The 23,961-nt window shown below is 47.3% G+C and overlaps 1 protein-coding gene across 9 annotated transcripts in view; it reads right to left on the bottom strand.

The window, feature by feature from the left end:
- Prrc2b (proline rich coiled-coil 2B) overlaps positions 1 to 23,961 on the bottom strand; it is a 77,403-nt gene that overhangs the window by 52,497 nt on the left and 945 nt on the right. The window contains exon 1 of one of the 9 annotated variants that reach the window (XM_027423846.2): positions 22,937 to 23,636. The exons of the other annotated variants lie outside the window; for them this stretch is intronic. The gene's annotated coding sequence lies outside the window, so the exon portion shown is untranslated. Of the gene's footprint in view, positions 1 to 22,936; positions 23,637 to 23,961 lie in introns of those variants that run through there. 9 annotated transcript variants of the gene reach the window in all.

Genomic DNA, 23,961 nt, shown 5'->3' with positions numbered 1-23,961 from the left:
TTAAAGGCATGAGCCACCAACTCCTGGCTCTCTGATGAACTCTTAATTAAACACAGTGAAACCCTATCTCCAAAATAAAAAAGAGGATAAGGAAAAAAACAAACAAAAGGGGACATTGGCAAGAAGGGAACACGGGGCCTTTGAAGCCATTTTTGTGTAAGTATAGGTGGTTTATTTAGGTTTTCTAGACAGGGTTTCTCTGTATAGTCCTTGCTGTCTTGGAAGTAGCTCTGTAGAGCAGGCTGTCTTTGAAACCACAGAGATTCATCCGCCTGAGTGCTGGGATTAAAAGTGTATATACCACCACCATCCAGCTATGGTGAATATTTTTGTGTCAGAGGACAACTTACAGGACTCCAATCTCTCATCACATGGAATCCAGGGACTGAACTCAGGTCTTCAGGCTTGAGAGCAAGTGCCTTTATTGTAGAGCCCTCTCTGTGTTCACGTCTTTGATCAGGCACTGACTAGGCCCATGGGCAAAGAGGTAGGGATAGCAGCCTACCTGGTACTCAGTGCTGAAGCTAAGAGTCAGTCACCGACCAGAAGCCTGAGTATGTCTTGCCACTGCAGGACAAAGGCAGACACTACCAAGCATAGGCCCACTCTTGAAAATTTAAAAGTATCTGGGAGGTGATGGCCTGTCTCCAACTGCTTCTTGAACTGTGTGTTCCCAGTAAATTCAGCCACTCAAAATCAAAAAGCACTGTGTACCTGTGATGTCTTGAGTGTGGGAAGTGGGGGTGGTTCCTGGGTAATCTCAACCACAGGGAATACAGGGCTGCATCACAGCTGCACAGCAGGGTGGAGTGCAACCCAGCTCACTGAGTTTTGCACCTGCTGGCCACATCTTTGGTATCGCCAGACTTAAGTCACCTCACTGCTCAAGAACTCTCAAGTGCAGGCCAATGCCAGCCAAGTATACCCATGTGACTCTTCTGTTCTAAACCAGTCATCTCTTCCCACGCACTGGGGGTGTTATGGACCTGGCATGTGTTCTTCCAACAGTCATAGGTGAAGACCACCCAAGTAGAGGTGGCTTGCCCAAGCACACAGCACCAGAGGAATCACTAAGAGTCATGTTACATCAGGCTCCTTATAAAGCAAGTTTTCACCCCCTCTTAGAGCACTTTAGAAGGGTCTTTCAGTCAGCTACAACCCACTGAACACAATCCCAAAAAGAAACTGTAGCCGTCAGAATATCCCCCAATTACTTATCTTTCCCCAAAGTCTGTGGTATTTGGTCCTGGCCCAGCCTACACCCACTGGGCTCTTCTGCCTGCCAGCTGCACTGGCTGTGTGTTGGTTTTTAATCAGCTCCAGATATCTGCCCATCTTCTACTCATCCACACACTCACCCACCCCCGGCTCCCAGGACAGGATGGCAGGAAGCAAGCCTGGGCAGGCACTGCCTACCAATCAGGGAGCTGCTGAGGCCTGCCAGGCAGGTCAGGGCGCAGTGCCCCACAGCCTGACTCACACCTGGGTCTGTGGGACTGGACTGGCCCAGACACTCTAGGTCCTAGCTGGGAGTGTGGCCCAGCCTGGCTCACAGCCACAGCTATCTGTCGCCTTCTGTTCTTTTTGTAGGTGATGAGCTCTTTTATCTCCACACAAAATCTAATCTGGAACTCCAGTACCATAGGGAAAACTGGAAGAAACTTGAGGTGCTTTGCCAAGCCTGGGACCCTCCTGTCGCACCTTAGGCAGTTCTACAGTACCACAGTGCACTGTGCAGATATTGGTTAAAGAGATAATGTTGCTCTTAGCCAGAAGAAGGGGGAAAAAAATTCCTCATGAAGACAGCTCTAAAGAAAGAACTAGCAAGGACAGGCCATTCAGAAGTCTAGTATGCACACTTTGGCATGTGATCTAAGACAGCAAAGGCCTAGGCTGGGCAGGAACAAAAGTTACCAGAGAGATTCTGGACAACAAAGACACTGACACCCAGGCCACGCCTCTCCAGACAGGGCCTACCTGTCCAGCAGGTTCCAGCTGTCTGTCCTCCATAGGGTCTAGCTCCCTACACACTATTTTGTCAAAAGCCATTTCCGGGTAACAGGATTAATTTCACTTCGCTTTTGGGTATATGCCAGCGTCAGATGACCAGCCAGGCAGGCGATCTGGGATGGCTATAACTGGTGGGGGAAAGCGACAGCTGGGCACTCAGTCTGACCACAGCAGCCGTGGACATTCCTGAGCATCGGGCACCCCCCAGGCACTCACGTGCCCCGGACTCTATACAACACCCTTTTTAGAAAACACAGTTTGACAGAGGAGGGCATTCATGTCCAGTTGTCAGGACAGAGAGATCTTGTCCAAACTCAAAGGGTTCAGGGCCTAGTAGACTCCAGGCTGTGGCTGCTGTGATTAGAGCAGGCAGGAAAGACAACGGATGGACTCTGACAGCCGTCACCTGCTGCACTGGCCGCCTGCAGATGACAGTACTGGATGATATATCCCAAAACAGAGCTCTAACTCACACCCTGACTTAATAGGCCAGGCTTTCATCAGGGAAAGTCCATTCTTTTCACAGCTCCCCCAGTGCTAGTGCCATGTCCTGCCTGCCTTCTCAGTCTTCACCCTCAGGATCTGAGGACAGTGTCACCCACACTGATGAATGACCTCTACCAGCCTGGAGAAGCCACACACCGAGTACAGAGAAGGCCATGGCTGAGAGACACCCATAGAAAAAGGTGTGTGGATAGGTTCTGTGTGGAAGAGGAGGAGAGAGGCCATCACCAGACAAGATGGCAAAACCATGACCTGCCAAGAAAGAGCAGGTGAGGTAAACAATCCAGGAACCGTCTACAGGGACCAGGAAGAGCAGAGACATGAAGATTTTCTTTCTTTTTTTTTTTTAAATAAAAAGATTTTATTTATTTATTATGTATACAGTTATCTGCATGCATGCTTGCACACCAGAAGAGGGCACCAGATCTCATTACAGATGGTTGTGAGCCACCATGTGGTTGCTGGGAATTGAACTAGGGTCCTCTGGAAGAGCAGCCAGTGCTCTTAACCTCTGAGCCATCTCTCCGGCCCGTCATGAAGATTTTCTTACCAGGTTCAGCAAGCTGGCGCAGCTCGGTAATGCTGGCTGCCTGGTCTGATGTGGGGGTGTGAATGAGAAATGTCCCCATAGGCTCACATAGTTAAACACTCAGTGCCTGATTACGGTGTTGTTTGGGGGAGGATAGTGGTTCTCACCTTGTGGGCCATGACCCCTGGGGGTCACATATCAGATAGTTACATTACAATTCGTAGCATAATTATAGTTATAAAATAACAAGATAATTTTACGGTTGGGGATAACAACACAAGGAGCTGTATGAAAGGGTTGCAGCATTAGGAAGGGTGAGAACCATTGCTGTCGATGGAGACTTGCAGAAGGAAGTTTGTCAGTAGGGGCAGGTTTTGAGTGTTTTAGAGCCTTGCCACACTAGCAATTTGCTTTCTATTCTCCCTGCTTTCCACATGTGTATGGTGATATTTTGTTCGTGTTTTAACAAATAAAGCTTGCCTGGAGATCAGAGTGTGGAGCTAAGCTACTAGTTAACCAGAGGCCAGGCAATGGTGGCTCACACCTTTAATCCCAGCACTTGGGAGACACATGCTTTAATCCCAGCACAAGGAGGAGGAAACAGGAAGTGACAGGAGCTCACCCCTTTGCAGGCTGAGGAGTTGGCAAGGTAAGAAGTGTCTGTGGCATGCTCCTTTAAAGGTCTGTCTGGTCTTTCAGCATTTACCCCTATATCTGACTCTGGGTTTTATTATTAAGACCAATTAGAATTCATGCTACACATGTGGTTGATGTGATGTCTCGGCTTCCTGATTTGGAGCTCTGAGGGCGTTTCCCACCATTGTGGAGTCTCCCTCTGGAATCTTACAGCACTTCTGTAAGTCACATTTGGTCATGGTGCTGATCACAACCACAGTTAGTAACACACCTGACTGCCACGCTTGCTCCCCAAACCCACATAGTAGACAAGAAAGTACCCACTCCTTCAGGGTGTCCTCTGACCTCACAAGGCGCTGTGGCATGAATGTGTTCAAATACATCACACACATGCAAATTCTTAAATGTAACAAAAATTATACTTAAATCTTCATAAATTTATTCATTAAATCTCACTCAAAAAATTAAAGAATACCATAAAATCCAAGCAGAAGATCAGACTAGTCATCATTGTGCAATCTGCAAAAAGCTAGTGCCTAAGGAGGCCCCGAGCCAGGAGGAGTGAGGCTTGCATTCTCAGTTAGAAGGCAGAAACAGGGAAATCATTAGTCAAGGCCATCCTCAGCTACAAAGCAAATTCAAGACCAGCTCTCAGCTACACTGGCTAGCCTGGCTACATACACAAACCCTGCCAAAAAAAAAAAAAATTATTTTTTTGAAGATTCCATTATTAGCCAGACTCGAGTGATGCACACCTTTCATCCCAGAACTTGGGAGGCAGAGGCAGGCAAATCTATGTGGTTTACAGAGCTAGTCCAGGACAGCCAATGCTACACAGGGAAAACCCTGTCTCAAAAAACAAAGTTTCAGTTGTTTATTTCAGACATTTCAATGGTCACAGGCCAGTACATGCCTCAGACACTGGACCACTTGGTACTGTGGGACACAGACACATTGAGCAGCCATCTGGTACACCAAGAACAGTAAGCCCCCTAACCTCTCATTCATTCATTCATTCATTCATACATACATACATACACACACACACACACACACACACACACACACACACACAAACATACATACACACACACATATACACACACACACATACACACACATACATACATACACACATACATACATACATTCATACATACATACACACACACACACACACACACACACACAGCCAGACAACAAATAACATTCACCTGCAACTGTTTGGCTTTGCCCAATGCATCACCATCGTGTGTAAGCGTCACAAATAAAAACATACACAGGAGCAAAAAACCCTCATTCACAAAAGCAGGAGCTAAGCTGAGCGAGGTTATGGCTTTCTGACCTCTGGTGTATAGGTGAAAGAGGAAATGAGGATGAACCCAAGAGAGAAGGTTCACCACATACATCAGGATGGGCCAGCCTCAGAGTGTTGCCTCAGGGCCTCACTTAGCAAGAGCAAGAGGCAGGCAGCATTCTCCACACCCTGGCATTCATTCAGAAAAGCAGGGCTCAAGGAATGAGGGTTGCCTCAGCAGTTGAGTACATAGTACTCTCCGGATGGGAGCTCAATTCCCAAAACATGTCAGGTGGTTCATAATCACCTGTAACTCCAGCTCCAGGGGATCTGACCCTCTCCCTGGCCTCTACAGGCACTTGCACTCATGTGCAAACCCTCAGACAAACACACAGACATACAATACTCTGAATTTAAAAAATAAAATAGGGAGTGGAAAGATGGCTCAGTGGTTAAAAGCACTTGTTGCTCTTGCTGAGGACCTGGGTTTGGTTCCCAGCACACACAACAATCTGCAATTCTGGTTCCAGGGGACCTGACACCCTCCTCTAGATTCTGTGAGTACCAACCACACACTTGGTGCACATATACATATGCAGGCAAAATACTCATACACACAAATAAAAGTGAATCCTTTTAAAAATCTAAATACACCTTCAAAGAAAGAAAGAGAGAAAAGCAGGGGTTGGGCAGGTAAGATGGCCCAGCAGATACAAGCGCTTGTCTCAGGGCTGGTGACCTGAGTTCAGTCAGGTGAAGGAGAGAACTGACTCTCAAGCCATCAGCTTAGGAAGCTCCAGGGAGCCCACATGTCTCTCTGTTCTGAGTCAAAAGCTGGCCCATCTAGACAGCTGACTCAGCCCAGGCCTGAAACACCACAACCAAGTCTTTCGGCTGTGGAAGACCTTGTGACGATCTGCTTGTGGATCCCTGAGTTCAAGGCCAATCTAGTCTACAGAGCAAGTTTCAGGATAGCCAGGGCTACAAAAAGAAAGCCCACCATCCCCAGAAACAAACAACAAACTACTTCAAAATGAGCCAGAGGATACAGGTCTGAATGTAGGTTTCAATGAACCAGGGTTTATTACAGAGCCATTAGATACCACCAGAGGACTCCAAGCCCAAAGATGCACCAAAAACTAAAATAAGAAAGGGGGCCTCTTCCCAGGCCCAATTCTCCTTCACAAGCCCTTTCTGCATGCCTGACCACACACCGATCTCCATTCCTAGTCTCCAGTCCCCTTCTTCCATCAGGGCTACAGTTCAGATAGCAATTTGTTCATGCTGAGCACTGCTCACCCACTTTCCCAGTCCACTTCTCCTGGGTCACATCTCTGAAACACTGGGTTTGCAGCTTGCCTCTACCCAACACTGGTTGTGACTTAAGGCCAGATTCCTCAGGGATTAAATACAGGATGAAAGGGTCCAGCCAGGAAAATAGCTGAGTGATAAAAAACCTGTATAGCCTGCACAAGGCTAGATGCACAACACAGATACACACAAGATGAACTTGCCAGGTCAATTTTTAGGAACAAGACAATGAGCTGGGGTTGGTGATCTACAAAGCCCAGCACTAAGGCTGAAGCAGAAGGATACAGGGTTTCAGGCCAACCTGGGGCTACACAGAGCATAAATATCACACATGGCCTAGGCTTCTCTCTCTTGACTGCCAGCACCCACCCTGTGGACCTCACAGCACCTCTCATCTCTAGTCACTGAGGCCTCAGCTTCCCCAAAACAACATCTGCCCACCCTGGGGCTCCTTCCTGTGCTAGGTAGACTTACTATAGCTAGCCCCAACCCCTGCTCCTCCATACACCAAGGTCCTGTCCCCACACTGGTGTACACCTCCAGAAATCATAAGAACAAAGCCGTGATGGCATGGGATCCATGGGCCAGCCCCTGTATGAGCCCGTAGAAAGAAGCCTGGTGTACTGTAATTCTCGAAAGATTCTCTTGAGAACAGCACTCCACTGTGACTCCATTTTAAACACCACCAAACTGCCCCAGTTTCAAGGCTCCTACGTAAGGGACGTAGGGACAATAAGTGTGGATGCTCACCAGCTCTGGTTTTCTCCCAAACGAATGAAACACACACTTGATATAGCTTTAAATTTTTCATGCTGCATGCAGGTGTCCCTAGCATTCACAAAGAAGCCAAGCCCAGCTGTACACACCTGTAATTCCAGCACTAGGAAGCTCACTAACAAGCCAACCTAACTCAAATGGCTAGCTTCTGGTTCCATGAGACCCTGACTCAGGCCCTAAGGCAGAGAGTGACAGAGGAAGATGAAACATTCTCCTCTGGCTTTTTACATCTGTGCACAGCCCAGGTGCATGCATGTACACACACACACACACACACACACACACACACACACACACACACACACAGAGTGCACACACACAGAAACTTAATCCCAGGAAGCCCCTCCTAGGCACACGGCCCCATCTCTCACCTCCAGGCAAAACTGCCCAATTCTCAGAAATACTCTGCCACAATGTCAATTACCTGCTTCCAGTTACTACTCTCTTCTTCTATGGTTTGGGTTCTCATTTCAAGAGTTCAATGAGGGCTAGTTTGTAGTTCAGTGGCAGAGTGCTCACCTAGAACACACAAGACCCCAAAGTCCATCCCCAGCACAGAAAACAATTATTAAAAAAAAAAAAGAAAGAAAGAAAAATCAAGGAGCTGGGTAGTTTCAGCACACGCCATTAATCCCAGTGCTTGGGAGGCAGAGGCAGGCAGACCTCTGTGAGGCAGCCTAGTCTACAAAGAGCACTCCAGAACAGCCAGAGAAATCCTGTCTCAAAATCACAATAGACAGACAAGATAGATGTACATGTGTGTATATGGGAAATTTATAAAAGAAACTAGAGACAGACAAGCAGAGAGACATTCAGAGGCTGCCATCCGGCCAGCTGCAGCTGTCTTTGAGCGGCCCAGCTGGGACTGTTTACATGAAAGCCTCTCTGTGGATGATGTCACCCACAGCAAGCTGGAATTTGGGCAGCCAGGGATGAGGTTTGTGGGCCTCGGGCAGGAAACAACTTTCTCCAGCCTGTCTACCTTCCAGTCACTGCCTCCTCCTCAGTTCAACACAACCCAGAACAAGCAGGCAGGGCCTAGGAATGCTCCTATGATCCCCCAGGAACAGCCTGGCTGCTCTGGGAACTCCCACCTCATGGAAGTGAAGTGGGGCCTCTGGAAAAGGCTTCACTGCCAGAACACGGGGTTGAATGGAGCCAGGGAGATGGGAACAGATGGCTACTTCAGAGTCGGTGGCCAGGTGACATGCCAACACCTCAAATGAACACAGAGCCTGTGCTACTGAAGGCTTCAACTGGTGTGCCACGTAGCATTCTTCTTAGAGGGGCGGCGTAGGCATTGTGAGGAGGCTGTGACAAATGACTTTCATCTGGGACTCTGAATGCTCATCTAAAAAAATGGCCACTAGTCCCATTGTGCTGGACTCAGAAAAACATCATCTAGACATCCAGGGTGTTCATTCTGCTCAAGGATCACATACCCTCCAAAATGAAAATGAATAAATGAAATTCTGGGGCAATTTTGACAGCAGCAAACTGACATGCTACAAGGTTAAGTGCTGCAGAGGGGTCTGCCCTATTAGGAGGGAGCACCCCAGAGTGCCACAAAGTAGTGGCTGCCTCTGAAAGGAAGAGGACCGAGCAAGTGTATCAGTCAGATTCCCCACTAGGTAAACAGGCTAAAAAAGGCCAAAGGATATGGGGGCTAGACAGGGTGCTAAGCAAAACCAGAAGCCAAGCAAGAGGGGGAAAAAAAAAAAACCATAAAATTAAAAAAGAAAAATCTTCAGAGCTGAAAAACCAGAGAAACCAAAGACTAATCAAGTGCACAGAAAGAGCTCACAGTGCACATAAAATCCCAGACAAATCCCTGCCATGTTTTCTCAGTCTGTCTCTACCCCAGTTGGGCCCCCTATAGAATGAAAGGAAGCAATGACTCCCAACTTGTGACAGTTTCTGATTATGGAAACTAGCCCCTGGGGGTGTGTGGGGGGTGTGTCTGAGGAAGCTTCTAGATTAGGGCAGCACTGGACTGAATGAAAAAGAGAAAGTGAGCTGAGCAGCAGCGTCCACCTCATCCTCTGAGCCCTGGCTGGGAGGGAGCACCATGACTTCACACTCCTGCGGCCATGACTGCCTCCCCCTACCAGACTACCCTTGAACTGGATAAACTTATCCTGTTGCTTCTGCTGCAGCAGCCAGTGAAGTAATTAATACAAACCTAGAACCCAACAGTCAGCAGATGTTATGGAAACGTATGGGAAGAAAAACCACCTTTCAGACTCATATGCAAGAATCCATAGGTTCCTCCCCCAACTCAACTGGTACCCAGGATTGTCCTCTAATCAGACAAGACAGCAAACATCACCAAGCCATCTCTGTCCAGCCCAGATGGACAGCCCAGATGGCTAACTCAGTCCCTAGTTTTTAGTGATAAATAAGGCTGAGCCCTAAAGGGCAAAAAGCACTGGGCCAGTGAGTCCCAATGCTGCCTGCTTCTGGACTTAACCTTTCTCAGGTGAGAAACATCCTCACTGTTTTAAGAAAGTCGCTGCCTTTGGATGCCTGGGTCTCTAAAATGATGCACATAGTATCTAGAGGATAGGCTCCGGAGTGACAGCCACAATACACCTGACAAGGCAGCAGTGCTGCAGGCAAACAGCCCCAGCGAAGAAGACCAGGACAGAGGCTCCAAGGTGTGAGACTACTGATCAAAAATACCACTAGGTCACACAAGTCAAACCTTGACCCCACCCCACCCCACCCCAGCCTAAGATGGTACTCCGGGAAATCGCAGGCCTTTAAGAAGTGGGCTTAACAGCTGGTCTTCAGACCAAAGGAGCCATAAAAGGCCAGTCTTCCCCAACCCTTCTGAGACCGGGTCTCTCTACACAGCCCTGGCTGTTCTGGAACTCACTAAGTATGCAGGCTAGTCTCAACCTCAGATCCAATGGCCTCTGCCTCCTGCCTTCCCACTGCTGGGATTAAAGGTGTGCACCACTATGCCTAGCTTTCCTCTTTTTTTACTCCCTGGTTGGTAATGTGTTGAGTGTTACATGCTCCCAGCAACACATACCACTTTGTTACAGGGTCATGGCAAGGTCACGGATTAGAAGCTGAAAAACTATGGGCCAAAATAAACCTTTCTCCTTGTTAAGTAACTTAGCACAGGTATGTAGTACAGTAACAGGGAGATAACTAGCACATAGGGGCTGAGACAGTGGATTATCTCAAGTAGTGACATCTGTTTCTAGACGTTCCTTTCCATCAGCTCAATGAACTGTCTCTTTTTTTGTCCATAAGTCACTGCCTTTATTACTGCCATTTTGGCAAAATCGTCATACCTGGTGGGACAGTCCCTCAGCTCTGTTCTCCAGGAATTCTCTGATTATTCTTGGCTTTTTGCATTTTCAAAGAAATTTGAGAAATCAGTTTGCCTATTTCCAAACAAATGCTAACAGGGAATGAAAAAGCCTGCTGGGATTGTCCCTGGAATTACAAGAATCTACAGATCAATTTAGTCAGAAATTACATCCTTAAAGGACTCATGGGTTGGCAATCGTGTGGGGTTATGGTAGCTGTCTGCACTGACAGCTCTGTGATAACCAAGCCATGACTGGAAATGTACCTGCACCACTGCCACACCCTGCCTGTGACACACACACACACACACACACACACACACACACACACACACACACACACACACACACGAGACTAACAATGATCTGGAGGAGCTAAACAGAAATAGGCCAGATGCCTGTCACCCACTGCAGCAAGCAAACACTATACTCACAGAACCAAATACTATTCAGTGGTGAGAACAAATAAATACAAGGCTATGTGAGTGAAACCCACAAACACAATTTTGGATAAGAGACCAAATAAAAAGTGAAGAGAGCCACCTTACAAAGGTGGGGGACAATCCACACATAAAAATACAACTGACATGAACCTAAATATGCAAAGCAATTTAAAGATGAATTCATAAACACAAAAGTGAAAAAATATACATAAATTCCCACAGCCTGGAGCCCACTCAAAATAGTGCAGAAGACATCAGCTCACAAATCAGAGCACAGACATGTGATATTTTCAGAGAGGAGCTCTATCACACTCGAAGCAAAGCCCCAAATTCAGACAAGCAAACAAAATCTCCAATCACAGAGCCTAAAATAACAAAAACAGACGCCCAGGTAAAATAGCCCATGCCTATGATCCTAGCAGTAAGAAAGCTGAGACAGCAGGACTGCTGTTAGTTCCAGGCCAGCTGGGCTACACAGTAAGACCTTGTCTAAATAAATAAGAAAAGGAAAGACAGAAGAAAAGAAAGCTTCAGCCAGGTAGTAGTGGCGCACCCCTTTAATCCCAGCACTGAGAGGCAGAGGCAGGCAGATCTTGAGTTTGAGGCCAGCCTGGTCTACAGAGTGAGTTCCAGGACAGCCAGGACTACACAAAGAAACCCTGTCTAGAAAACCAAAAATAAAGAACGCCCAGTTGCTCTCACCTGAAGGACGGTTGGTATATGCCACAAGAGCATTTATCTGCCACCCTGCATAGCCATTTCTCAGACGACTGGAGAATATTATTAGGAGATGGACTCCAGCTGTAGGATAACTTAGTTAACTTTCTACATCTATAGAATAAAACTTGAAGCCAGGACTGGGGTGTGGCTCAGGAAGATTGCTTACGTACCATGAAGGCTGCCAGACCTAAGTTCAATCCTGAGAGGCAACAACAAAAAATTGTGGCTTTAAAAATTCTTTTTTCAAACAACTAGGGTGGTGGCAGACATCTTAATCCCAGCACTCAAGAGGTAGGCAGGCGGATCTCTGTGAGTTCCTGGCCAGCATGGTCTACAGAGTGAGGTACAGACTAGCCAGGGATACACATTGAGACCCTATCTCAAAAGACATAATTTTTATCATGCTTTATTTATTTGTTATTTTGGAGGGGGGGCAACCTGTGGGAGTCAGCTCTCACCATCCACCATAACTCACTCCTGACATGATGCCTGGAGCCAGCACCTCCACCTTCTGCGCCACCTGGCTCCCGGACAGCACAGGAGAGTAATCAATCGGCTGTCACACTTTACACACCTGGGCCAGTACTTGTGTGCCACCTGACATTTCCACAAACCACATTTTTTTTTTAATTGGTTTTTCAAGACAGGGTCTCTGTGTAGCCCTGGCTGTCCTGGAACTAACTGTGTAGACCAGGCTGGCCTCGAACTAACAAAGATCAACCTTACTCTGCCTCCCGAGTGCTGGATTTAAAACCATGTGCCACCACTGCCCAGCAACAAACTACATTTTTTTGTTTGTGTTCAAAGAACTGAAAGGCAGGAGAGGGTGGGAAGTGATGCTAAGGGCGCTGGGGAGGAAAACCCACTTTTTCCTTCTGCACCCTGGACTGCTGTGCTGCTGAGGAGGTAAAAGCTGGCAATGGTGACTGCTGTGAGAAGCCATCCCTGAGGGGTCAGATGTAGAGGCCCTCACCTATCATCTCAGCACTGAGGCAGCAGATTCAAGGAGAACGGCTTTGATTTAAAGTCAGCCTGGGTTCCACAGGGAGATTAAAAAAAACAAACATCCCTAAGGAGATCCCTCTCCACAGGCCACTCTGAGCTCCATCTAACACGAGTGAGGCCTCACCTACCAGGCTGGCTGAACACCTGAGACTGCACAGGGCAGCCGTCCTCACAACCAAGATGGCAATGCCCTTCCTCCTCTCCCTCAGAGCCACATCCCTCTCCAGAGGATTGTTTACAAAGATTCTCGAAGGAACCAGCCCCAACAAGGTCTCCTTCCCTTTCAGGAAAATAAAGGTAAAATTTTGAAGGTGGGAAAGGGAAAAAATGCTGAGCTGGTCTCGCTGATCCCCAACAAAGGGTTCTACGGGGAACCCAGTTTCTTCTCAATGCCTCAGAGAAAAGGCAGGGCAGTGATGGCCACTGGGCTACACATCAGACAAGACCAGGTCAGAAGGAACAAAGATTGAAAAAACTCAAAATAAGGACCAAGCATTCCCCAAAGGAACTGATGGGTCCAGTAAACTATGATCCTGAAAATACCTGATCTACTTATTCCTATGAAATATCAGAGCCCAGGATGGCTCAGCGGTTAAGAGAAATTGCTGCTTTTGCAGAGGTCCTAGGCTTCAATCCCAGCACCCACAAGGCAGCGCACAGCTTTCTGTTAACACCTGTTTTGGGATAATCTAATGTCCTCTTCTGGCCTCCTTGGGTACTGCATGCAAGTGGTCCACAGACTCAAATGAAGGCAAGATAGTCAAGAACACGAAACAAAAAATAAATCTTTAAAAATAAATATTATGCCTGGCTGTGGTGGCACACACCTTTAATCACAGCACTTGGGAGGCAGAAGCAGGCAGATCTCTGTGAGTTTGAAGCCAGCCTGGTCTATAGAACAAGTTCCAGGACAGTCAGGGATGTTACACACAGAAACCCTGTCTCAAAAAAGGAAGAAATATCACATTGTTCACTCATAGACATTTATCCCACAAACAGAACTCCCCATCATACCTGCCTGAACCAATAAAATCGTATCCTAACCAGTCTACGTCCTGGAGACTCGACCAACCTTGTCCCATTCCCGGGCCTTGAATGTCAGCAACAAATGGAAAGCTCTGAGATCTCAGGAGCACAGAACCCATCAGCTAATTATATCTGTTCTTTGTTCCCAGTCAGCCTCGCTAGAGCAGCACCATGATTCATTCAGGATGCCCAAAGCAGCACAGTGCCTCTTTCCAAGGGAGCCACATCTGATAGGTGTTTACACACAGGCAGGTGTCACAGACTCAGGCAGGTGTCACAAGTGCAGTTCTTGTGGTAGCTACAACAGCTGTGTTGGGGACTGTTCTCAGGACAGTAGTCTTCTGGATTGCAGGAGGGAGGAAGCAACCACTTTCATTTTCTACTTCCCATGTTATGCAAGTCTTTAGATCTTTGTAACAAGCCTGAATGTTCACTGAAATCTTGTTTTGGGGGCCTCAGTGAAGTAAAAAATGCAGAGCCCACACTATATACCACTACTGGTTGTCCAGGGTCCCCACGCTGTGACAGTATGTCAATCTGCACAGCAATGCACTGTGACAGTTGGTGAAATGAGGCAGCTGCATCCTCACACAGCAGCTAAAGAAATGAGTCTCCCAGAACTAAGAGGTCATGTATTCATGGTCCTACTCCAAGTTGGGGAGAGGGCTAAGAAGAGAACTTCATTTGCTGGAGACCAACTGAGAACTGTGGCCAGCTAGCTGCAGAGCCTCCCAACAGCCGGAGCCCGGGGCCCTGACACCTGCCTTCACTCCTTCTCCATGAGAAAAGACTCCAGGAAGAGCCCGACCAGCGATCAAACACCCTTACTGGGCACTAAAGAGGCAGTGGAATTCTTGGAGATGTTAGTGGCAGAAAGAGCCCAGGGTACCTGCTTCCCAGGAAGGCCAGTATTGGTTAAGGGGTCTGCGCCCTAGAGGAAAGGTGTGGCTGTTGGATCTGTGGCTACAGCACAGAGTTTAGCACTATTAGAAGCCTCAGCATCTAGTAAACAAAGGAGTCCCAAGTGTGCAGCCTGCCTACTCCAAACCCCTGAGCCCTTGAGTTCAGGGCCATTAATAGCTCTCCTGTTTACTGAGAGCCTGCTTCCCTCGTGCCAGGTGCCTTACAAACACTTAAGAACATGACCTTCCAAATCCTCTCCCCCATTCTATGAAGGTGCTGCTATAGCATTCTACAATCGAGCAGAGCAGAGCAAAAAAAGATTAAATAACTAGCCCCAGGTCAACAGCTTAAAGCAGCAGAACTTCTGGACTTGAAGGCAGTGAACCCCGAAGCAGATCCTGTACCCACTGTAGAGGGCATAGGTGGGGTGGGGACCATGCCTCTCTTCCAGTAAACTCCTAGATGTGAGTTCACAGAAACATCACGCTGAAATGACAGTGCTGAAGTCTAAACGGTCTCCTCTGGTGCACACTTCAGCCCTGTCAGCCCCTTCCCAGCACCCGACACCACCACCCCCCAAGGCCTCACCAGATCTGATTCTTCAATCATTCTATGTTTTAGGTGTGGCAAAGCCACAACCAAGCCAAGATCATCCTTGACTTCCTAAGGAGTTAAAGGCCAACCTAAGCAACACAAGACCCTGTCTCAAAAAACTAAACTAAAATACAGAGGCTCAGCAGGTAAAGGCACTTGCTGCCAGACCTGACAACTCCAGTTCAATCCCTGGAACCTACATGATAGGAGAGAAGCAACTCCCATAATTGTCCTCTAGCTTCCTCCCACACGTGTAGAGTGTGCACACACACAGACAAATGTGTAATAATTGTGTTTTTCTCAAACAGGGTTTCTTTTCTCTGCGGAGCTAGCCTAGAACTCACTCTATAGTCCAGGTTGTCCTCAGATTCAGAGATCATCTCCCTGCCTGTCTCCTGAGTCTTGGGATTTAAAGGCATGCACCACCATTGCCCAGCTAAATATGTAATAATTTTAATAATAAAAATATAGAGTTGGGAAAATCTGTGTAAGGCCATTACAGGAGATTCTAAAAAGCCCTAGCATCCAAACACATTCCACTGGAGACTGCACATCACCAGGGGGCCACAGAAAACTCCAAAGAGAGGCAGGCAGTCTGTGGACTGTGTGCACCAGGCTCCAGTAAGAAAGGGCCAGAAGTTCACATCAACACCGAGGATTATCTTTTTAGCCCACAGTTCCCACTACCCCCTCCTCTGGGCTGCACACAGTTCTCATCTGACAGACCAGAGCAGCTCCCTGCACGACAGGCCCACATCCACAAATCAATTCTGACCAACACATCACAACCTCTAACCTACTACCTTCCAAGAAGACTCCAAAGGCCTGGCACTGGGAACACTACCTCAAGCCTACCGTATACCAACAGATACAGCTGCACAAAGGGCAGATTAGGATTCTTAAGACACTGCTCAAGGAGCAGTCTGCCAACACCCTTATAGGCTATTTAATACACATCACCCTTCTGAAGAGGAAGCTGTCCTCTGACTTCTGTATGTGCACCATGGCACATTCCCTCATGTACGTATACTTTTGCTCACAAACACACACATACACACACACACACACACACACACACACACACACACACACACACTCTCACAATTTCTGAATCGGGATCTCACTATATATCCATGACTGGCCTGGAACTCACAGAGTTGGAGACACTCCTGCCTCTACCTCCCCAGTACTGGTGTTAAAGGTGTGCACAACCATACTCGGCTGTGTAACCTAGGTTAGCCTTGAATGATGCACTGGCTGGTTTTGAGTGTCAACTTGACACAAGCTAGAGTCGTCAGAGACGAAGGAGCCTCAGCTGAGGAAATGACTCTGTGAGATCAGCTATAAGGCATTTTCTCAATTAGTGAGGGAAGGTCCAGTCCATGGTGGATGGGGCCATCCCTGGGCTGCTGGTCCTGGGTTCTATAGAAAGGTGGGCTGAGGGGCTGGAGAGATGGTTCAGCGGTTAAGATGAGAGTGACAACAATTACACTTCATAGGATATTAAAATTAGATGAAGGGCTGAAGAGATGGCTCAGAGGTTAAGAGCACCAACTGCTCTTCCAGAGGTCCTGTGTTCAATTCCCGGCAACCACGTGGTGGTTCACAACCACCTTGAATGAGATCTGGTGCCCTCTGCTGGCATGCAGGCAAAAGATGGTATAGACTGTATACATAATAAATAAATAAAATCTTAAAAAAAAAAAAAAAAAGGTGGGCTGAGCAAGCCACGGGGAGCAAGCCAGTAAGGAGCATCCCTCCATGGCCTCTGCATCAGCTCCGGCTTCTGGGATTCCTGCCCTGTTTGAATTCCTGTCCTGACTGCCTTTGGTGATGAACAGCAATGCTGAAGTATAAGCCAAATAAACCCTTCCCTCCCCAACTTGCCTTTTGGTCATGGTGTTTCATCACAGCAATAGAAACCCTAATAAGACAAAATGGCAATCCTCCTGCCTCTACTTCCCAAGTACCAAGATTACAATGTGTGCTACCATCTTTTCTTCACTGTATTTTTTAAACAACTTTTCCTTTTGCCTGCTGAGTGCTGGGATTAAAGAAAGGCATAAGCCACCACACCCATCTTAATATATGTATTAAGGTGCAGTGGCATGAGCCTTTCATCTCAACACTCAGGGTAGAGGTAGATGGACCTCTGTGAGCTAAAGATAAGGTCTATATAGTCAATCCCGAGCAAGCCAGTGAGACCTCTTTTTAAAAAAATAAGTAAGTTGGGCTGGAGAGATGGCTCAGCGGTTAAGAGCACTGACTGCTCTTCCAGAGGTCCTGAGTTCAATTCCCAGCAACCACATGGTAGCTCACAACCACCTTGAATGAGATCTGGTGCCCTCTGCTGGCATGCAGGCAGAAGACTATACATAATAAATAAATAAAATCTTTAAAAAATTGAAAAAAATAAGTAAGTCTATAAATAACATATGAGCCATAGGATTGAGCTATTTTTTGACGATTGAACTATTTTTTGTTTATACATTTGTACATTTTTTAAAAACCTAGTAAGTACTGGGTGGTTGTGGCACATGCCTTTAAGCCCAGCACTGAAGAGGCAAAGGCAGGTGGATCTCAGAGAGTTCGAGGCCAGCCTGGTCCACAAAGCCAAGTTCCAGGAGAGCCAAGGCTACACAGAGAAACCCTGTCTCGAAAAACCAAAATAAATAAATAAATAAGCCAATAAGCATTACTTCTAAATATTAAGAGTAAGTCCCATGTGTTTCTATTACTAAGGAGAGACCCTTGGTACAACGTTGGAAAGTGCAGGCTCTATCTAATGTAGCCAGGTGATCCACTGTTGACATTTGTTTCTCGAAACCCTGGTTCCAGAACCCAGGACCTCATGTGTGCTCCAATGCTAAGCTGCAGCCCAGACCCTCAACTGTATCTCTGCACCAAAGTTGCACCCCACCCCACCCCACCCCCGTTTGCTTTCTAAACTAGTCTTTCCCCAAGCCCATTAATCCTACATTTACCAGAGTCTGGCAGGATAAACACAGTAAACTGTAAACAGTGCTTATTGCTGGGGGATTAGGAGAAAAACGTTTGCATTTCTCTTTGCACACTCACTTTTTCCAGTATTTAAACCAGTATTGTATATATACACATATGTACTTTTGTAATTAATTTATCAGGGAAACAAACACCAGAAAATGTCATATTGTATCTCAAAACAACCCCCTGCTCTCCCTGGAGACTTCTAAACACTGAGCTCATTCAGTCCCAGACAGGTCACCCAGGCAGGAGGGACCCAGTCCCTCCCAGACAGGCCTGTATTTTCTGTCCTTGTGGGAACAGAGCTGTACTTTAAGCATCTATAAACACCACCTGCCCAAAAAGCTCTGGGGAACACAAAGAAACCTGGGTAAGGGCACTCACCACAGCCCCCTTCTTCCATCCCATCATCTGTACAAAGGCAAGATCCAAGGCATGCTGGGAGGTTGAGCACTTACAGAATGTCTATATTCAAAAGGCCTGAGTACCCTGAAAGCATGAGTTCTCTCCAGGGATCTGCAGTTTCTGATTTCAATGTAAAACCCATTTTTAACACCCTGGGCCTCAGCATACTACTTTCAATTCTGCCACAAACTCCAGAAGAGAAACCCAACTTTCCCAGGTGGAGCTGAACCTGACTCTGCTGGCCTCTCATGATACCCTCTTACACAACTCTCTAGTTCATCTTACTTACAGGTGATCCTGAGAGCACACTTACACAAAAACAACTACACGAACCTCGGCGGGGAGTTCGGGGAGCATGGAGAGCATTGCAGATTAAAACCACCTGTGCTTACTAGCAGTCTGATACAGATGAATACACATGGACACAAAAAGTGTATGTGCATGTGTGACAGTGAAGGGGTGGGGCTGCCACCTTATGACAGTGGCGGTCAGAGGATAACTCTGAAGGCATGGTGCTCTCCTTCTAGCATTATCTGGATTCGAACTCAGGTCATCATCAGGCTTGCACTGTCTCATGGCATGCACTTTTACCTGCTGAGCCATCTGGCCATCCATGTTGTTTGTTTTTAAGATAGGGTCAAGCTCTGCAATTCAGACTACACTGAAATTCTTGACCCTCCTGTCTCAGCCTCAGGAAGTTCTGAAACACACTACAATATGGAATGAGCCTTGGGAGCATGCTAAATAAGGTAGGCCAGAAATAAAATAATCAACTGTGGGTTATCCTGCTTATGCAAGGTACCCAAAATGGCCAAACCCAGACACAAAGCAGGCTGGCGGCTGCTGACACTGGGAGGAAAAGGGAGTGTCTAATGCATGGCCTTTCGGTTCAGGAGGATGATCTACCTGGAGTTGGTGAGTAGTGAGAGTGTGCCCCTCCCTGTGACTAGACCTCATGCCACTGAACTGGACACTTACAAACAAGGAATTTTTAGCACAATAAAAATTGCTTAGGGGCTGGAGAGATGGTTGTGTGTAAAGCACTTGCTGCACAAGCATGAAAACTAGAGTTCAAATACCTAGCACCCCAGGAAAGCCAGGGAAGCATGACGGCCACCTGCAGTACAGTACACACGGAGGTAGGTCGGGGAAGCAGACTAGCCAGAGCAGTGAGTTCTGGGTGCGAGTGACCATGCCTCGGAACATACAATGGAGAGTGACCTGGGAAGACACCAAACTCAATCTCAACCCTCCACAAGCATGCACATTCTTGCATATATGCAGACACACTGTACTCACACACAAAGAAATAAATTGTTTTTAAAACTTTTGTTTACAAATCGTAAAAAGTGTGATAAGGAAAAGCAGCACTGTAATCTTGGTACATGGAAATGGAAGCAGTTTTGCCAATTCAAGGCCCACTTGGGTTACAGAGCCAAGCAAGGTGGCCCACACCCTTAATCACGGCACTCTCAGGAGGCAGAAACAGGTGAATCTCTGTGAGGTTTGAGGGGCGTTCTGTTGTTTTGGTTTTTGATTTTCAAGACAGGGCTTCTCTGTGTAACCTTGGCTGTCCTGGAACTCACTTTGTAGACCAGGCTGGGAATAAAGGCATGCAGCACCATGCTGGGGCTTGGATCTCATCTCTGCGAGTTTGAGGCCAGCCTGGCCTACAAAATGTATCCCAGGCCTCATCTGAGTGCTACAAATAGAAACTAAAAAAGAAACCACTACCCATTCACCCCACTCCCTGGGGTGGTAGCTCACACCTTTAATCCATACCTTCCCCCAAAAAAGAAATGAGACGTTGAGATGCTCCCCCAAAATCTCTCTTCAGAGAGCCTTCCTGCCATACCTACAGAACAATTCGGGGTTTGAGGCAGCCTTGTCTACAATCCAGCCTGTGATGACAACCTTGAACCAGGGACTGGAGAGATGGGGAAGCATTAAGATCAGTTACTTTCTTGCAAAGGATTGAGTTTGGCTTGTAGCACCCACATCAGGCTGCTAACAATCACCTATAATTTCAGTTTCAGGGCATGCAACACTCTTCTGAACTCTTCAAGCACTACAGTCCCGTGCACATACCCACATAGATAAACATAATTAAAAATAATCAAAATAAATCTTAGGAAATCAAAAGACTCTGATCTGGAGAGAGCCACCCAGAACCTGGAGGTTCAAGACAGAAGAGAAAGGTCGGAAGTACTGAAAACTCCTGAAGAAAACCTCGCACCCTTTGGCCTCAGAAATCCCATTACAGGGAGCTAATCAGAGATAAGAAAAGGCAGGAATGTTTTGTTTGATGGGAAGGAGGGTAAGTAACAACAACCAAATTGCCTAACAAACTGTCAGATTTAATAAATCACTGCGGATGCATTAAATACAACCTTCACAGGAAGAACCAAGCTGCCAACCATGCAGTGTGTAAAGATGCCAACATATACATGTTAGTTCTATAGTCTAGGGGGTGAGACTATGTGGTCTCTATTTGTATTTTCTTATTAATCCTTTTCAGTGTTTGCTTATTTTTTCAGGGATTTCACTTTAATCATAGGGGTTTGGAAACGTTATTTTAAAGGGCCTTTCACATTGGCAGGGAAATAAGTGACCATGGAGTATCTGGCACATGACGGGAAAATTGAAAATGCAATCAACTCAGCTTCTCCCAGCACCAAAGAGGAAGAAGCCAGTGGTCTGGAAAGGAGGGATAAAGGACCTAGGCTGGCTGCAGAGAGAGGCACAGAGGCAAACACTCCAGACAATAGCCACTCAGGTGGACTTTACCCTGCACAACATGAGACGCTTCACACACCAGCATCCTACAGCACTGCTGAGGTTTGGGAAATCACGTTTCTCAGGTATCACAGGATTTAAAAAAAAAAAAAAAAAAAAAAAGGTGCAGTAAGAACAAAGCCCAAGCAAGGCTCCTGATTCCAGTCACCAAGGCAAAAACACCCTCCTGGCACACAGATCTCCCACGTGACCAATGGTGTCAACAGCAGCATCACCTGCGGTGATGCCCAGGTCTGCCAGCTCCCAGGTGAGGAGGCCAAAGTGCCCCTGTGGATCCTAAAGGCTCATCGTAAACAATGTCCCTGCCCCAGAAAGCTTCCAGCACCATGGGCCATGTGTGACCCCATCCAAATGCTCTCCAGTCTATGCAAACCCAAATAATAGTAACACTAATACACACTGAGGGCCAAGAGATGACTCCGTAGTCAGGGTGACTGACACCAACCCCGACAACCAGTTTGAACCCGAGGACCCACATGATCCAAAGAGAGAACCAACTCCCACAGGCTGCCCCACTACAGGAGTACCATGGGACACGAAAAGAGACATACAATAAATATAATCAACTAAAAAAAAAAAATGGCCTTTAGACTCACTAAGCCCTACCTTTGTACACAATATTCATTTCAAAACCAAAAATAACAAGCTCACAGTACAAAACCCATCAGATGTCTGCTGGCCATCGTCTTTCTTTTTTTAAGAGAAAAATGTTTTAAGATCTGCTATGGACAGGCCCTATTAATACCTGCTGGCCTGTAACACAATCCGAACAGTTGACAGCAGAGGAGCCTCCTTATGGAATTTTAGAAATACATGCACAGGTCTTCCCAGTCTATTCTGGTTTGAAATAGAAACACCGAATGATCAATCTTAAATGGTAGAACAATGGGAGACGTAACCAACCCACAGCCACTAGCAACCGGAGTTGGTACTTTGTGTTAGGGGATAAAAAAGCTTTAAAGTACAGTAAAATAATCTTTCAGAGAAAAAAATGACGTGTGTGTGTGTGTGTGTGTGTGTGTGTGTGTGTGCACGCGCGCGCGCGCGCGCATGGATGGAGGGCAGTTAAGAGGCCAAACAAAAAAATCCCTCAGCAAAGCCCAAGGCTCAGAAGCCAGTTCTGACCGGCCATTCCAGAAACTCCACTCTCCCAGGCTTTTGCCTCTAAGTGTCCTGGGATTTCCCCTCACCCATTCCAGGCTAGTGAACAGTGAAGACGACTAGGGCAGGCCCCACCAGGGTGCCACACAAACAGCGCAGAGAATGTTAGAGCTCCCCAAGGAATTAAAATCTTGGGGGCAGGGAGAGTAGACTTCGTCTTCCCTAACCTGCCAGCCACCAGCAAACTAGGACCAGACCAGTGAAGGAGGCAGGACAACCAAATGGCTGGAGAATAAAGGGCCTTGAGGGGGCACGGAAGTTCCTTAAAACTCAGTAAAACGATTATGCCAAATGAAGTAAGACAATCCCCCACCCCCTCCCGGATGCAAGTCACTGTTTACCCAAGTGGGGACCAACAAATTACTCAGGGTTAGTCCAAGAGGCAAACTAGGCCTCAGTCATCACTCACAGTAAGACCAATATTGGTCGTGTCCGCCCAGCCCCGCCTCCCCCTGCTTTGTTATCCTCTGCCCGTCTATGATCTCCCTTTTACCTCAGAATCTGGCTGAGCTCCTTGCCTCTTCTAAACTAGCCCCGTGCTTTTGGGAACTCGGGTAACAAAGAGAATATCAAAACATTTGCTGGTCACAGAATTTGGGGCGGGGCCGGGGTCACAATTCTGTAAGCCACAACAGGAGGAAGAAAGTCAGGAATTAAAAGGGACCAGCAAAACCAAAGAATATACAAGCCTACCTACCACCTTCCCACGGATGGAAACGCTCTGCTGTTGAATCTTACCTGCGGCTCCCACGAGATACACGAGCAGTCGTAATTATTCCCATTTTATAGATGCAAGAGCTGGGGCTCAGAGACTTGACTAAAGTAACTCAAGAGTAACAGGGCTCCAAAGGCACACTTGCCTGAACAAGCTGAAGGCTCACAAACAATTACTTGCCCATCCCCAAGGAGGGCAGTTACCTTCCAAAGACAAGACTCCCGAGTATCCTGCCAGTTCTGTCCACTCAATACAGCTCCAGCCCGCTGAAACCCAGCTACCCACTAGAAAGCCCCCTGCACTAGAGAGCCACATGCCTTCCCACGCTCATTCCCCAGAGGCCCACACTGACCAAGCTCCTACAATGTGGGAATTTTGCTGGGTTTTCTCGGTGGAGCCCAGGCTGGCCTGGGACTCCCAGCAGTCCGACATCAACCAGTGTTTTGAACCCCTGCCCCAATGTCGCCGCTTCAAGTCAGCACCTGTGGCATGCTCCAGCATGGATGACACCACAAGTGGCCAACCTTGTATCCTAGGTTGACAACGCGGAGTTACCATAGAGCACCGACTGCATACCAAGTCGTGTCTCTCTGCCAATGAAAGCTGAGGAGTCCCCTCGGTTTGGAGGTGGCAGCAGATATCCATCCCACTCTACAGCCTGTACCCCGCAGGTCCCAGCTTGCACCACGACGGTGCAGACATCACCATACAATACAAGCCCCTGCAGTTGTTCTGCCAAGAAAAAACGCCAAGGCTTCAAATGGACAGACTGAACGCCCAAGGGAGATGTATAATGCAAACAA

Source organism: Cricetulus griseus, chromosome 6 (genome assembly GCF_003668045.3).
Source record: "Cricetulus griseus strain 17A/GY chromosome 6, alternate assembly CriGri-PICRH-1.0, whole genome shotgun sequence".
Taxonomy (NCBI): Eukaryota; Metazoa; Chordata; class Mammalia; order Rodentia; family Cricetidae; genus Cricetulus; species Cricetulus griseus.
This window is presented reverse-complemented; position numbering and strand designations above follow the sequence as displayed.